This window comes from Canis lupus, chromosome X (genome assembly GCF_011100685.1).
Source record: "Canis lupus familiaris isolate Mischka breed German Shepherd chromosome X, alternate assembly UU_Cfam_GSD_1.0, whole genome shotgun sequence".
Taxonomy (NCBI): domain Eukaryota; kingdom Metazoa; phylum Chordata; class Mammalia; order Carnivora; family Canidae; genus Canis; species Canis lupus.
This window is the reverse complement of record NC_049260.1, coordinates 31,770,451-31,785,417: the sequence shown is the minus strand read 5'-3', so window position 1 is coordinate 31,785,417 and position 14,967 is coordinate 31,770,451. Positions and strand designations below refer to the sequence as shown.

General features: G+C 39.2%; 1 pseudogene; it reads left to right on the top strand.

The window, feature by feature from the left end:
* The first annotated feature begins 5,108 nt into the window (after window positions 1–5,108).
* LOC102152096 lies at window positions 5,109–5,754 on the top strand (annotated as a pseudogene).
* The last annotated feature ends 9,213 nt before the right edge of the window (window positions 5,755–14,967 follow it).

The window sequence follows — 14,967 nt, the reverse complement described above, 5'->3', positions numbered from 1 at the left end:
AATTCACGAATCATTGAATAAAAGGCAAGAAGATCTCTAAAATCCACTCCCTGAATATTTTTTTTAACACCAAGTAGTTTGAAGTGCAAGAAGGGGGAAAGAAACAGACTCCAGTGATCTTACTAAGTTAAGGAGACAAAAACTCTGAGTCAGAGAGGCTGAGTAATCTAGAATTTAAGCAGCAAAGTACTAAAAAGAGGAAGCAGAAAAGAGGGAGAATTCTGCTCTGTTGTGTTTAATTCATCCTTTTAACTACAGAAAACACCCCTTGAATCTTTGCTGAGTACTGATCTGTGTGTACATGGAAAGAATCTTCAGAAGAATGAGGAAAGAGGAGGATGATGACGATACCTACCTGATAGGGTTTTGTAATCTATAAAAGTTTATATCTATTAAAAAAAAAGTTTATATCTATGTCCTTTATATCTATTAAGGACATAGAAGAGCAACTATGAAATAATGAATGTTCAGTGAATGCTCTCTGTCCTCAGCTTCAGATTCTGCCACCAAACTAAGGACATTAATCAGGTCATTTAAATTCTATTTTGCGGGCAGCCAGGGTGGCTCAGCGGTTTAGCGCCTCCTTCAGCCCAGGGTGTGATCCTGTAGACCCGGGATCGAGTCCCGGGTCCTGCATCCGGCTCCCTGCATGGAGCCTGCTTCTCCCTCTGCTTGGGTCTCTGCCTCTCTCTCTCTCTCTCTCTCTCTCTCTCTCTCTCTCGAATAAGTAAATAAAATCCTTAAAAATAAAACTCTAAAAACATGCTAAAACATATTTAATAAATAAATTCTACTTTGTTTTCTTCAACTTTAAAAATTCAGGATTACATAGATCCCTATGGTCTTTCCAGATTTCTGATACCCTAAAGTCTATAAAGACATGGAATGGGACGCCTGGGTGGCTCAGCAGTTAAGCATCTGCCTTTGGCCCAGGGCGTGATCCTGGATCCCAGGATCAAGTCCCACATCAGGCTCCCTGCATGGAGCCTGCTTCTCCTTCTGCCTGTGTCTCTGCTTCTCTCTCTGTGTGTCTCTCATGAATAAATAAATAAAATCTTAAAAAAAAAAAAAAGACCTGGAACAATTTTTGTACTCTTGGAAGATATCCTTTGCAAAATTGATTAAAAGAAAGTTTCTTTTTTCTTTTCTCTCTCTCTCTTTTTTAAGGAAACATAAGTTTATTGAATACACCATAAGGGAACAGTTGGCAGGACAGCAGAGGAGAGGCTGCCTCTAAGGAAACATTTCCAAAAATAATGGCACCCTGAAAACATTTGTCCAATAGAGAAATTATCTATTTATTTGGCAAAACTGTTAGGATGATATGCACCCTTTCACCCCAGATAAACCATGTTTTGCCCCCAAGATAGACTTAAAAATATTTATTTCACCAAAATCTATTTTGACAGTTTTGCCAGTAGCATAAGCTCTTTGGTAAAGCTTTTACTTTCATTTCTGGTAAATCGTGTAAAATTGTTTTTCAAGATTGATAAAAGCCTCCTGATTTAACCCAGTGCAATTCAACAGGTCCACAAGCTCCTGGTCATGTAGACTACTGAAGACATCAAACCCAGCAGCTTGTAGTTGATTAGCACTTTTGCCCTAGGTACCTAGTCTCTCCTCTCACTTAATGATGCTGTCCTTGATAATGTAGTGATGCTCAACTAGCTGGAGGCCATATGTATTAAGCAGTAAAGTCTTGACAGATATTTGAAAGGATTATTAGTTTTTTCTATTCAGTATGCCTCCCTTAAAGTGATTTATAGGAGGACAAATTAGAATCTAATAGTGAAAAGGCTGAACACTCAAGAGTTATATAGTAATCAGTGTATAGAATCCAGGTGGAGAGTCCATTCTCTTTGAAAAATGTCAAAGGATCTTTAGCTTCCTACAGGAAGAAGGGAACCTGATTCTAAAGCTCAGCCAAGTTAAGTTCATACACATAAATCACACATTTTCCTTCAATAAAATACAATCCCTGTTTTCAAATTTCTTGGAAAGATATATCAAGATTAATTTCAATGAATGAAATTTCCAGACATATTCTTGGATTCCTTTTTATGAAAATTCCTGGTGATTGATTGCATGTTTAATAAACAAGAAAACTTACAGCTGTCATGTTCTTGCTAAAACTCTATTTCCCCTCTGGTAATTGTGTGAAGGGAGAGGAGTGTGATTACATTTCTTGTCAAGTATTTCCTTGAAAGGTGTTTTATGCAAGCTCTTGAGCCTAATTCACTCATAGGCCTGCAGCCAATATAAGTGCTTGGTGCACTGCTGGATACCAATGCATGCTTCCTTCACTGAAGATAAAAATTGCAAATTATTACTCAGCCATAAAAATAAAAAAAAAATGGGGGATCCCTGGGTGGTGCAGCGGTTTGGCGCCTGCCTTTGGCCCAGGGCGCGATCCTGGAGACCCGGGATCGAATCCCACGTCGGGCTCCCGGTGCATGGAGCCTGCTTCTCCCTCTGCCTCTGCCTCTGTCTCTGCCTCTCTCTCTCTCTCTCTCTCTCTCTGTGACTATCATAAATAAATTAAAATTAAAAAAAAAATGGAATTTTGCCATTTGCAACAACATGGACAGACCTTGAGGGCATTATGCTAATTGAAACAAAGCCAGAAAAAAAAGAAAAAAAAATCCTATAATCTCACTTATATGTGGAATCCAAAACAAAAAACAAGAACAGAGTTTTCAGATACAGAAAACAGATTGGTGTTTGCCAGAGGTGGGGGGCAGGAAGTAGGAGAATTGGGTAAAGGTGGTTAAAAGGTACAACCTTTCAGTTATAAATTAAGTCCTAGGGATATAATGTACAGCATGGTGACTAAAGTAAACACTCTATTGCATACGTGAAAGTTTCTAAGAGATTAAATCTTAAAAATCCTCATCACATGAAAAAAAACTTTGTTAACTACATACGTCGATGGATGTTAACTAGACTTATTGTAGTGATCACTTTGCAACATATACAAATTTTGAATCATTATGTTGTATACCTGAAACAGTATTAGTTAATTTTATATTAAAATTATGTCAAGGGATCCCTGGGTGGCGCAGCGGTCCCACGTCGGGCTCCCGGTGCATGGAGCCTGCTTCTCCCTCTGCCTGTGTCTCTGCCTCTCTCTCTCTCTGTGTGACTATCATAAATAAATAAAAATAAAATAAATAAATAAAATAAAATTATGTCAATTACAGATTAATAAAAAAATTGGGGAAAAAAAAAAGATGAAAACTTCACAATGGTTGTTCACCTCACAACTCCAAGAGGCTCTCGGGGTGTGAAATTAAGGCTCTAACTCCTGGGCTTATGTGTTTTATCTTGAGTTGTTCCCAACTTGGAAAATATCTTTCACTTTGAGACATTGCTTCTTAATAGTGAAATCACACATAAGAGTAGAAATGTTTCCTCCCTGCCCAAAGCTTCCATTATTCATTATATAAAAGGGAAAGCATATAGGTATTTTTACCATGCTGCTTCCATGTGACAGTAAAATTGCATTTAAACTCAGGGGATCCCTGGGTGGCGCAGCGGTTTGGCGCCTGCCTTTGGCCCAGGGCACGATCCTGGAGACCGAGGATCGAATCCCACGTCAGGCTCCCGGTGCATGGAGCCTGCTTCTCCCTCTGCCTATGTCTCTGCCTCTCTCTCTCTCTCTGTGACTATCATAAATAAATAAAAATTAAAAAAAAAAAAGAAGTAAACTCAGTTCTCCCATGTTCAGGAAATTGAGGTAATTAATTTTAATTAGTAATTCATCCAGAAATTAATTAGTGAACACACTCTGTGTACATTTGATTTTTCTAGAAACTAAAGCTTTGAGTGAGATTTCAGTCTAGGAGGGGACATAATTAAAGGCAATTAAAAGTAAGCCAAGATAGAAAACACAGGTGGGTTGCAAATTTTACACAATAAATTTAATAGGTAGAGAAACGGCGTTTATTTTTTATTTTGTAACTAATCTGGTCTTTGTCCAAGATACACCTGCTTCTTAGGTGTAAAATACACACACACATACTCACACACACACACGTTATATAAAAATATAAATATAAGATGTATACACACATACATAATACATACACATACTTATTATACATATGTATAGGTGTATGTATATATGTAATTTAGTTTAAACTTATCTGATTTCTGACTTAAATAATTTATGCATTTTAGGTATTGCTCCATGCCTCATTTGGATTAAACTTTCACTCAGCTTCCTCTGCCCCTTGTTCTCCTGAAAATGAATTCCTGGCAGGATGCTTGGGAGGCTCACTGGGTTAAGAGTCTGACTCTTGATTTCAGCTCCGGTCATGATCTCGAGGTCATGAGGCTCTGATCAGCAAGGAGTGTGCTTGGGATGCTCTTTCTCCCTCCTCCTTGGCCCCTCGCCACACTGTCTCTCTCAAATAAATGCATAAGTCTTAAAAAAAAAAAAAAAAAAAAGATTTCTTGGGTAAATGTCTTCATTGAGGCAGAGAGTGTGGTCTTTGGAGTTGATATCCTCACCCTTCTCTGATATCCAGGGCAATACCCTATAAGGCAACAGCACTATAAACCAAAAATGAGAGAAGACATTGAAGTAAGTTCAAGGTTCAATTTTCACTAACTACATTCCTAGGGAGGATGAATTGAGAAGCATATTCTCTAAACTAGAACAAGGCAGATGTCCCCAAAGATGGCATGAGCCTAATTCTAGGCTTTAAAGCTACAGTGGCCGGAACAATAAATGTCTTTTCCCCACCAGAAGAGAACCAATTTATGAACAAATCATAGTCCTCTCTTCTCCCTTCTTTTATCTATTTCCTCTTCTGGATTTATTCAAAGATTAAAAAAAAAAAAAGGTTTTTATCTCCCAATACACAATTCAAAAGAAAATAGCAAGAAACTAGAAGTGATTATTTGTATCCAAGTATGTTTGGCTGCCTAAGAAACAACAATGTGAACAGGGACAGAGACAAGAAAGGCTCTGAAAGTAGTAATGCTACAGAGGATAACATTTTATACACTTCATTTTTCAAAACAGAATTGCAAATTGCATTGGAGTCACTTGCTGATGTGTAGAACTTGAAATTCAAAGCAGGAAAAGAGCTTTCCAACTAGGGCCCGGCAGAATGGCTCTGGCAAAGAAGGGTGGCAAGAAGGGCCGTTCTGCCATCAACAAGGTAGTGACTAGAGAATACACCATCAACATTCACAAACGTGGGATCCCTGGGTGGCGCAGCGGTTTGGCGCCTGCCTTTGGCCCAGGGCGCGATCCTGGAGACCCGGGATCGAGTCCCACGTCGGGCTCCCGGTGCATGGAGCCTGCTTCTCCCTCTGCCTATGTCTCTGCCTCTCTCTCTCTCTCTGTGTGTGACTATCATAAATAAATAAAAATTTAAAAAAAAAAAAAAAAAAACATTCACAAACGTATCCATGGAGTGGGTTTCAAGAAGCATGCCCCTTGGGCACTCAAAGAGATCCAGAAATTTGTCATGAAGGAAATGGAAACTCCAGATATGCATATTGACACCAGGCTCAACAAAGCTGTCTGGGCCAAAGGAATAAGGAATGTTCCATAGTGTATCCGTGTGTGGTTGTCCAGAAAACGTAAGGAGGATTTAGATTCACCAAACAAGCTCTACATGCTGGTTACCTAGGTACCTGTCACCACTTTCAAAAATCTACAGACTGTTAATGTGGATGAGAACCAATTGCTGATTGTCAAATAAAGGTATAAAACAGCAAAAAAAAAAAAAAAAAAAAAAAAAGGCAGGAAAGATCCAGCTTCTCTCAAGCATCTCACTAAATGTCTGATTTCTCTCAACAATTATCCTCCTTTGGCTATTCCATATTGATCCAGGTAGCATGCAACTCAACCTCAGATTTAGGACTCAGAAAGCTCACATGATTAACATCAATATTCAGTTCACTTTGACCAAGGCTGAGGCTGAGGGAAATGGTCTTAAAAACTAATGAGGGAAAAAAAAAACTACTGAGAGGGATGACGAAGGTGGAAACCTCAGAGTTCTAAAACTCCAATATAAGTAGATAATAATAGGCCTGGGTGGCTCAGTTGGTTAAGCATCTGCCTTTGGCCCAGGACGTGATACTGGAGTCCCAGGATTGAGTCCCACATCAGGCTCCCTGCATGGAGCCTCTCTGCCCGTGTCTCTGCCTCTCTCTGTGTGTCTCTCATGAATAAATAAATAAAATCTTTAAAAAAAAGTAGGTTATAATAGAAAAGTTGTAGTAAACACAAAGGTTAAGCATGGAAAATGCTGGCTAAACTATTAAAAGCATGGAACAAATAGAAGTTAAATCAATATTTCATTTGTCAAGTATTTCAGAACTGAAAGTTGAAATAAGACTATGTAAAAAATGCCTAAGAATTCACTTATCTGAATTCTCATTTACTTGAAAAAAAGAGTTAATTTTCCTCATTATAAATAAATTGAATTGGGCAGCCCAGGTGGCTCAGCAGTTTAGCACCGTCTTCAGCCCAGGGCCTGATCCTGGAGATCCTGGATGGAGTTCCACATCAGGCTCCCCGCAGGGAGCCTGCTTCTCCCACTGCTTGTGTCTCTGCCTCTCTCTCTCTGTGTCTCGCATGAATAAAAATAAATAAAATTTTAAAAATAAATAAATAAATAAATTGAATTTATATTGTGAAATACTAAAGAAAACTGTTTATCTTAACCGAATATCCAAATATGTATGGAAATTGTATGCTACATTGTATTGTAAGCAAAGAGTCCTAGCTACAAGTCATGTGCTGTGATTAGCTATAGATGTGACTTTACCCAAATCACTTCACCAATGTCAGCCAGCTCCAGGGTGGTTATGTGAGGATGTGCCAGCTGTCATTGCAAATCTCCAGCAGGAAGGCTTCACTCCTAATCTATGTGAATGATGCTGCCTGTGGTGCAAATATATTCCTGTCTAGATGAAGAAATCAAGTTCCCATGGGCTTTGAATGGGAAATTATGAGAAAAATGAGAATGTGGCAGCCTGGATTCAAGAACTTGTTTGAAAAGAATTTCTATGCAAAAGTCACCATTCTAAAGAGGCAGAACAACTCTCAATAAGCAATGGTTTTGTCATTATCTTGACATCCTTCTCATGGCTAGTCATTTTTGTTAAAGTTTGTTTACTTTTAGTTATCTCTACACCCAGAATGGGGCTCAAACTCACAACTTTGAGATAGTCACATGCTCTTTCCACCCAGGTGCCCCAGGACTAGTCTTTTTTTTTTTTTTTTTTTTGTTTAGTCAAATAGTATATAGAGTAAAATGCCATAAAATATAAAATATAAAACTCAACATAACATTTCTGAAATTTCACTGTTGTTACTGAGAATTAAAAAAAGGAATCCCTGGGTGGTTCAGTGGTTTAGTGTCTGCCTTTGGCCCAGGGCGTGATCCTGGAGTCCCAGGATCGAGTCCAGCATCGGGCTCCCTGCATGGAGTCTGCTTCTCCCTCTGCCTGTGTCTCTGCCTCTGTGTGTGTGTATGTGTGTGTCTCTCGTGAATAAATAACTAAAATCTTAAAAAAAATTCTTGGCACATTCAAACCCATGCATGCACTTAAAAAACTTAACCAAATTCTAGCATTGCTTCTAGAAGCTTGAGACCATGTCTCTAGGATGACTCCAGCTGCCCTGCCACTGCTCCCACTACCCTACCCCAGAAAATGACTACCTGAAAAAGTTCAAACTGACAGGATAATTTACTGTTTGGTCCAGCTAAAACTTGGTGATAAGCAAATAGGCCTCTAAATCCTCTGTTAAATGCAGTTACTTTAGGAAGCTTTCAATTATAAATCCTTTCTCTGCCCCTTTGAGATATAAATCTTCTAGCACCCACAACTATCTCCTCAAAGACCCTAGAGCCATCTCTTTGAAATGCACACAATCAAGGAGATGACTCTTTTTCTTGGTCTTAGTCCCTATGGGAGAGTAAAACCCTAATTTCAGTGTGTGTACCATTGCCTCCTTTCACAAAGATAAAGGAAGTTTGTTTCTTCTCCAGATAAGCACCAATTAGCAAGTCAGATGGTCTAGTCACACCAACATTCCTCCCCACCCCCTTAATGCCCTCAGTGTCTTTAAAACACCTCAGTCTATAAAGTCTGCCTTTTGTTTCAGTGGAGTTGAGTTCAGATGACATCCAGTCCCCCACTGCAAAAGTTACTACCAAATAAAATCTGTCTTTACAACTTTAATGTCTGGCTGTATCTGTTATATTACATATAGCAATATTTTTTATGCTGCTGAATAGAATTTCATTAAAGGAATATGCCACCCATAAATTTCTCCATTCCACTTATCAATCAGTTTTTAACTCAAACTCCTTAAGAATTAATTGTAAACTAAGCAAAAACAATTTGGTTATACTCGATTAATAGATTGACTTGGTGGATATTGGTAACCTCTAATTGAGATAGAAAAAGAGGGATCCCTGGGTGGCGCAGCGGTTTGGCGCCTGCCTTTGGCCCGGGGCGTGATCCTGGAGACCCAGGATCGAATCCCACGTCGGGCTCCCGGTGCATGGAGCCTGCTTCTCCCTCTGCCTGTGTCTCTGCTTCTCTCTCTCTCTCTCTGTGTGACTATAATAAATAAATAAATTTAAAAAAAATTTAAAAAAAAAAAAAAAAAGAGATAGAAAAAGATCTCTAGGTCTCCTTCCCTGGGATCTCACTACCAAATGGAATGCTACAAGTCATAGATACTATTCTGCTATATACTCCACATTTATGAGAAAAAGTGGGCATACTTTGTCCTTTCAGGCATTTCAGGAAACATTCTGCTTCAATTTTCTGTCTAAGACAGACATGGCACTAGCCAGAAATCCTCCAAACGTGGCTACATACAAAAAACATATAATCATAGACCTGGAGAACCAGTGTAAAGGGTACAGGATTCTGGTTTCTCTAGATCTCTCTGAAATAAGTGATCTTATTCATAACATGAATATAGACAGAAATATAGACAATGATTCTAGCCAATCCACATGTTAAAACCACTCAAGTCAGCAATTAAAATCATTCTTTAAAATTTATGGGCAACCTGGGTGGCTCAGCGGTTTAGCGTAGCCTTCAGCCCAGGGCGTGATCCTGGAGCCCCGGGATCAAGTCCCACATCAGGCTCCCTGCATGGGGCCTGCTTCTCCCTCTGCCTGTGTCTCTGCCTCTCTCTCTCCCCTCTCTGTGTTTCTCATGAATAAAAATATAAAATCTTTAAAAAAAAAAAATTTACTAATTAACGAACCATTTGGTATTGATCAGAGATAAAGATAGCTGAAGGGCACCCATGGAGCCTGAATTTCTGAATACAGATTCTGAAGTGCTAGGTAACAAAGCCCAGTAGTGTACCCTCTTGATTAGGAGACTCAAATGTTGGGACACCTGGGTGGCTTGGCAGTTGAACCTCTGCCTTTGGCTCGGGTCATGATCCTGGAGTTCTGGGACTGAATCCCACATGGGGGTCCCTACATGGAGCCTACTTCTCCCTCTGCCGGTCTCTGCCTCTCTGGGTCTCTCATGAATAAATAAATGATTTTTTTTTTTTTTTTTTAAAGGAGACTCTGGGACGCCTGGGTGACTCAGCCGTTAAGGGCCTGCCTTCAGCTCAAGACATGATCCTGGAGTCCCGGGATTAAGTCCCACATGGGGCTCCTTGCATGGAGCCTGGCTTCTCCTTCTGCTTATGCCTCTCACTCTCTGTGTCTTTCATGAATAAATAAATAAAATCTTTAAAATAAAACAAATTTTAAAAAGGAGACTCAAATGTTCATTTAATGATTTCTAGAGGGTGGACTGAAAGCCCTCTCTTCCACACAGACAAAACATTTAAAAATAAACTGTAGGGGTGCCTGGGTGGCTCAGTAGGTTAAGCATCCAACTCTTGATTTCAGCTCAGGTCATGATCTTAGGGTCCTGAGGTGAGGCTCTGCATTCAAAAAGGTGTCTGCTTGAGATTCTCTCTATCCTCCCTCTGCCCCATCCCCCACTTGTGGGAGCACACTTGCTCTCTTTCAAAAGGAAAAAGAAAATTGAAGACAATATTACAAATTTTCCTGTAAACATCCAAGTCTAACTTGCTAACACTAATCTTTACATTAATGAGTTTGCTAAAAAAATTTTTTTTTAAAAAAGGAGTTTTCTCAGGGAGGCTGTTCTTAACAGATTGGGGAATGCTTGTAGGTGTTCATTTGGCTGACTTTTTCCTGGCGTCTCAGCCTTGGACTGTCTCTGAGGTTTAATTGTCTTTAAAGAATCAAAAGGTGAGAGACAGAGAGCAGACTGTTATCTGTTATTATAGCATATTGCTGACCTAGAGCCTCCGGCATTTAACTCTAAAAGCAATGGGAACATCTGTATTCATTAGCCATTGCCACAACACTCAGTGGCTTTGACAGAAATTTTTATTTCACTGAATCTGCAATTGCATGAAAGTTCCACACAACTGGAAATTGAACAAACTAGGGTGGGCCTAGTTAACTCAGTTCTACTCCACAGGACTCATTTGGGTCCGGGGGTAAGGAAATCTTTATCAGGGTAATGCCTAAAAAGTACAACAGGGCAAGCAGAAACACTTGAAGACTTCTAGGGTCTACATTTATTTTATTTTATTTCTTAAGATTTAACTTATTTATTCATGAGAGACACAGAGAGAGGCAGAGACTTAGGCAGGAGAAGTAGGCTCCCTGTGGGGAGCCCAATGTGACGCTTGATCCAAGTACCCTAAGATCACAACCTGAGCCAAAGGCAGATGCTCAACCATTGAGCCACCCAAGTGCCCTAGATTTAGAGATGAATCTAGGTCCCTTCCACCCGCATGTCATAGGCCAAAGCAAACAAGTAGAACAAGATGAAAATCAAGGGGCAGAGAGGTGTGCTTTTGTCATGATGAGGCAACCATAGAGCAATAGGCACAGGACAGGATGGAGCATTTGAGACCGTCATTCAGTTATCACATTCTCCCTATACACCCATCACTGAATTAATGGTTTTCCTTTTCATTTATAATTATTTAAACGTTGACAAAGAGGGAAAGAGAATTTGCTTTTATTTTTCCCCCCATTTTATGTCTCAGCCTCTGGCAGATATTAAGACCTGATTCAGATCATTTTATAAAATTGTATTTATTCATTCATTGGACAATCAAATATTGAGTACCTACTGTATAGAAATCAACTGAAAAAAATCAGGTGAAAGAGGGGCACCTGGGTGGCTCAGTCTATTAAACATCCAACTCTTGATTTCAGCTCAAGTCATGATCTCAGGGTGGTGAGATCAAGCCCCGCCTCAGGCTCTGTACTGAACATGGAGCCTGCTTCCTGCTTAAGATTTTTTCTCTCTGCTCCTCCCCCTGCTTGCACACACTCTCTCAAATAAATAAATCTTTTTTAAAATATCAAGTGAAACAAATGTGAGAAATATAAAAATGGATCAGATGTAGATTCTTTCTCAATGATCTTGGAGGTTTGGAGGTTGAGCCTGTAAGTTTGGGGTGGGAGTAGCATCCAGTACTGAAATAGAGTAGGTGGATAAAACCATCAGTTTGGGGCTCAAGCAATCCTAGATTTGAGTCTCAGCCCCACCACTTCAAGAAAGCTATTTATTCTCTCTTCCTTAGTTTTAGCCATTGACAAATGAAACAAGAATACTTACTTCATAGATTAAGGATTAAAAGTATATAATTTGGGGATCCCTGGGTGGCTCAGTGGTTTAGCGCCTGCCTTCGGCCCAGGGCGCGATCCTGGAATGCCAGGATCGAGTCCCACGTCGGGCTCCCGGGATGGAGCCTGCTTCTCCTCTGCCTGTGTCTCTGCCTCTCTCTGTGTCTCTCATGAATAAATAAATAAAATCTTTTAAATAAATAAAAAAAAATATATATATATATATATATACACACACACACATATATATATAATTTATGCCAGTCACCTATAGGTGCTCAATTAATAAATAGTTAGCACGAGGCAACAGATCATTTTTACCAGATTGGACACCATTTCCCCATCAGTTAAAGCCTTTTTCAGCTAGACCCTACCTCATCATTTCTTCACAAAAATTATTGAGAGTTGCTTTTAACAGATTTCATTATAGAATATACCCTTGAAAAAGGCTTAACTTCCTATAGCTTGTGTTTGTATCTGTGTATTATCCTTTTTTTTTATAAGGGCATAATCATATCCAATTAGAACCCACTTTAATGATCTCATCTTAACTTGAACATCTGCATTTATGTCACCAAAAGAATTATAGTTCCTGAGGTGCTTAGAAAATAAGAGGAGAAAGCTACAATCTTGTCCCATGTATATTACTTCATCAGAACATCATCTTACCCTCTGGGACTCCATGCGGCTGCTCCAGCAACATCATTTCTCATCAGAGGGGGCAGCCAAAAACCTCCAGTGATGGATGCCTATGAATATAACCTTACTGAGAATTCGGGTCTTTGCAGACACAGAAGGAAGGACGCTCTATGAACATAAAGGCAGTGCTCAGGGTGATGAATCTGCCAGTTAAGGAATGCCAAAGTCTGCCAGTAAACCACAGAAACCGAGAGAGATATAAGACAGATTCTTCCTCACAGCCTTCAGAAGGAACCAACCCCACCAACACCCTGATCTTGGACTTGCAGCTTCCAGAACCATAGGACAATAAATTCTTGTTGTTGAGGCCACCCAGTTTGTGACACTTTGTTACAGCAGCCCTAGGACACTAATACAGTGATAAAGACTAGGATGGCCCTGATAGTCTGTGAGGTCGGCAGAGTTACAGGTAACTCTATCCACCCTGGTGTATTTTATCAACCCTTTCTTCTTCCTTCTCAAGTTCTGATGTGTTTCAGGTATCCCCTCTACTCCTGCCACCACCCTCCTACTCTGTCAATTCACCTCCAAGTGCTTTCTGGTTGTAACACAGGAGGAATGCAAAAGTAAGAGACAGGACATCTGTGCACCTTGAATTCATTCAGTCAGCCAACAAATAATTGCATCTGCTACATGGAAGCCACTCTTCCAGGTGCTAGGAATGCATCCAGGAAAAACAAAACAAAAACAAAAACAGAAAAAATATCCCAGTCCTCTCAGAGTTTATATTCTAGTGGATTTATGGCCTGGAATTAAATCCAATTCTCAAATCCTTCTTTTACACCAAAGTATAATAGTGAAATGTGTTTATTCTCAAAAAGAATAAATCCTAATTTCATTAGTATTTCTCAAAGTACTTTCCAAGGATGAACTTTATCAGAATCTCTTGACATGCTAGTCAAAGGATTGGTGGGCTTCACAGCAGGCACACACAAACTGTGAGAGTGGGCTGCAAGAACCTTAACATTCTTGGCAGGAATGTTCCCAAACCTTTGGAAGGATCTGTTCAAACTAAAAGGATTAAGCTCAAATAATGGAGATTCAGGTTCTTCTGTGCAAACTAGTTTGAGATCTGCTGCTCAACCAAAGAGAGAAACTACAATGATGGAGCTTCAAGCACCAGCTATAGCAATATTTCAACTTCCTGTAAAATCACCATGGGAACTGGCAATACTGACGCCTCCCTGACTTCTTTCACAGATTCTGACCCAGAGGGTCTCGGGTCAATGGGTTGGCAGCATTGTTTTTAAAAACATGGAGCTTAAATAAATAAATAAATACATAAATAAATAAATAAATAAAAAACATAGAGCTTAAAAAAATAAAAATAAATAAAAAATAAAAACATAGAGCTTTACAATGAAATACAAATTAGGGACATTAGAAATATTCCACGCTTAGGGAAAAGTCCCAAGAGTGATAGATTAGCCACTCTTATTTTTTCCCCGATTTAGTGATTTTTTTCTCACAGAGATTTGCCCCCTTTGCTTCTCCATTTTCTTTCTCTATTGAATAGATCTTTAAAGATCAGCTGTGAAAAAATAAATACATACATAAATACATAAATAAATAAATAAATATCAGCTGTGTGAGCCCTAGGCTTGAAGAAACAAGCTTTCATCACAAGGTTCATCATAAAATCTTCAAGGGTGGAGATTAAACTTGTCAACCTAGTACCCACCTCCAGCCTCTCCCCAGTAGGTGCCTCAAAAATATTTTCTCAGTACTAGTCTGGTTAGTAATATTCTGAGAGGTTATAAGATTTTTGGATCTAATTGAGACCATATCTTGGAATCCTGTGGCCCTGTAGTCAGTTCTCAACTCTTCAATAAATGAGACACCAAATGTCAGTTCCTTTGCAGAACACCCTGCAATACCCACTGATTCCCCCTAGGGTCTCCTCTGATCCCCCATCCCAAGGACAAGAGCAGAAAAGAGCAGTATGTGCTGATGGACAAGATCAGACCTGCACATGAAAGAGACTAATTACACCTTTTGATTTTTCTGGCTTTTGGCTTCAAATTGGTTACTACACCATTGCTATAACATTTTAGTAGTAAGTAAAAATGCACTGTTTAAAACAAATGCTTTTATATTTAATTCTTTAGATTAAAAAGTCAGTAAGAGTCTCCTTTTCTTTGATCTATAGGGCAAACTGAGGTTTGAAATTATACATCTGAAATAAATTTGGGGAAAAGATAAAGGATAAAAGACTGAAATATGTCAAGCGAGTTTAAAAAAGGAAACACAAAAACAATGTTCCTTGAAGATAGCTTTCATAAAAACCTCTCTCATGACTTTTCTGAGCAGGAACCATGGTTGAGCAGAGTGGAAAGAAGCAGTTCAAATAAGATAGAACACTTGGCAGATAAGGACAGCAGAAAGAGAACAGGTTTCAGAGGTAGTAAGACCCCTTGAGAGAATCCAGATTTTTATTTGGAATAATGACTATGTAATCTTGGGCACATCACCAACCCCTCAAACATTAACGAAACACCTCTAAATTTTTTTTAGTAATAACACTTATGAAGACAAATATCCATCTTCCCTCCCTTTTTTTTTAAAGATTTTATTTTATTTATTTATTTATTCATGAGACACA